Source organism: Pteropus vampyrus, unplaced genomic scaffold, assembly GCF_000151845.1.
Source record: "Pteropus vampyrus isolate Shadow unplaced genomic scaffold, Pvam_2.0 Scaffold145, whole genome shotgun sequence".
Lineage (NCBI taxonomy): Eukaryota > Metazoa > Chordata > Mammalia > Chiroptera > Pteropodidae > Pteropus > Pteropus vampyrus.
In genome coordinates, this window is record NW_011888926.1 from 2,143,064 (window position 1) to 2,145,761 (window position 2,698).

Consider the following 2,698-nt stretch of genomic DNA (forward strand, 5'->3'; position numbering starts at 1 on the left):
TAATAATAAACATCAATAGTAATTATCAAGCTCTAAGGCTCATATTTCAAAAGATAACACAAAAATAGTTTCAAAGTGAACCACAGCTAGTACAGAAATCAGAAAAAATACTCACAGTCCTGACAGCTGGCTTGGTGGGCATGAACAAAATAAAAGCAAGGGCAGTTCATTAGTTCATTTCTTCATTTATTTATTCAACCAAGAAAAGCATGCCGATCGGTGCAGGAGATTTAGGGGCAAACGGTACAGAGGACATTTTTGCTCTCTTGAGTGTCAGAACCAGGAGGGTAAACAGACTGTATACAAATAATCACATAAGTGACCAAGATAATTTACATAGCACTAAGTGCCTTATAGACAATAACATGGGTTGATGTGAAATGGGCAGCTATATTCACAGGGCAGCAGGAAAGTCCTCCTTGGGGTGGTGACAGTTAAGGTGAGTTCTGAGACTTGAAGAAGTTAGCCATGCAGAGAAGTGGGGGAGTCCCAGGCCAAGGCCAAGGACAGGTGCTGACTCCCTCCAGGATGATTGGAGCTCTGTGAACACCAGAGGGAATGATGTTCTTAGATGAGATCAGGAAGGAAGGCAGGGGCCAACTCACCTGGAGACAAGTCGGCCTGGGAGAGAAGTTTCATTTTATTTTAGTAAAATAGGAAGCCAGGGGCAGGTTCTTTAGAGGTAGTTAGATGATGCAAATATTTAAAGTTATCAGACCAAGATCTCCAAACTGAGGCCAGCTTTGCCGATGGGCTGAAGGACTCATGCAAAGCTGGAAAGAGATAGGCAGCAACGGGGTTACGCTGTGACGTCACAGGCTATATAAGGCTCTGCAGACCATGGGGTCCAGTTTAGAGGGCGGGGCAGTGGGCTCCAAAGAGCTGGCTGATTTTTACAGCAGAGCGGATACTAAAAGGATGTTGGAGAGCTTGCAGCAGCACTAAGGGTGTTGGAGAATCGGGCTCAGAAAATGGGCAGCAACTGGGACCATCGCCAAAACAATGCCACAAAACTAGTCTGGGAAGGTGTTGGTTGTTGAGGCTGCTAAACACCGGATGTCATAACTCATTTTGCCACCTGCACTGGGCTTTGGGTACTGCCAGTGCTGCTGCCCACAGTCATAATGGGATGGTGCCGTGAGTGTCTCTGATTGATGGAGGTTAGGTCATCCACCTTGCTCCAGCTACAAGAAAGTTGGAGGAGCCAGGACTAGGCATATTCAGAGTCTACGATGGGAAATTAACTCAGCTTCCATTAAGGTGGGGAATTTCTCAACCAGTGAAAGGGGCCTCAGACCAAAGACTCACTTCGGGTTGTAGCAAGGAGAGTAATGACATCGTTTTAGAGAAAAACGGAGAGGGCCTGGGCTCCATCGGTGGCAGTGGGAATGGAGGAGAGGTTATAGATTTTAGTGAGAGCCTGGCCATAAAATGAATAGAGGTTAATGATTAATTAGATGCAGAGGCAAAGGAGAGTAGTATCTAAAATGCCTTATGAATGTCTGTGGCTCCAGGAATTGGTTGAGTGACAATGCCATTAACCAGGCTGGGTCATCCAAGAGGAGGGGTATGTTTTGAGACAATGATCATAGGTCAGTCCTATTTGACCTGCTGAGTGTGAAGAGTCTGAGACACACAGCCAGGGGTAGACACTAGGCACAAGTGGATGCCATTTTCCTGAAGGTGGAACTATGCAGAGGTGTGCTGGTAAATGACCAACAACAGGCCCTGCAGGGAAGATGCTCTGGTTTGTAGCATTTCTCAATTTCTGTGGTGTAAACACAATTTCAAGCTACCAATGTTGAGGTTGCTGAAAGTGGATCCGGGAAGATGCATGCAATCGGCTGTCAGGGGCCCATCTGAGGGCCCAGCACACTGTTTTGACTAGGGGTGAGGATGAGGTCTCCCGGACAGAGCAGAACCGAGACCAGAACCTTTAGGGGCAGATAGAAGAGGGTTGTCAGACGGGAAACCAAGAGAGAATGGGCACTTCGAGATCAAGCCCAGATCCAGGCCCTGTCAAGCTCTCCAGAATTAGCTTGTTATTCATTCATTCTCTTACAATCACCTATAGACTGAGAGCTATTCAGGCAGAGACTTTGTCTAACTCAGCTGTGTCCTCTAGGTGTAGCACACAGTAGGCACTCAGCAAATAATTCCACTAATATCTTGGGGAAGATTTATGTCCACCAGTTTCACGAGGAAACAGAATAACTGGGTATGTGTTACAGGGAGACATTCTGGCTCAATGTAAAAAAAAAAAATCTTCCCAGCACATCTTTAGACGCCTCATTTTGTCTCTCCCTCAGCACTCCTGTTCTGGGAACTATCACCCACATTCCACCTATGAGGTTCTCAAGGCGGTCACTCTTTCCTATGTGATGAGCCTGACCCAGCTGGGATTTCTGGAATCAGAGCTTGGGAGTTAGACCTGCTCAAGTGGCAGCAGCTGTGGGAAAGGAGGTGGCAGCATCGTTTTCCTGCCTTAAGTTAGCCTCTGTCAAAGAGCGGCAGCAAGAATCCCAGCAGTGATTCCGTCTGTCACTTAGGCCCGGCTGTATCCCTAGAGCTTGCTTCTGTTCATTACACAACCCCATCTAACCTCCAATAAACTCTACCTAAACGGGAGCTGGACTTTTGTACTCAGCAACCGAGTCCTAACACCCAAGCATAACTAAGTATGTAATGTTGTCATCTG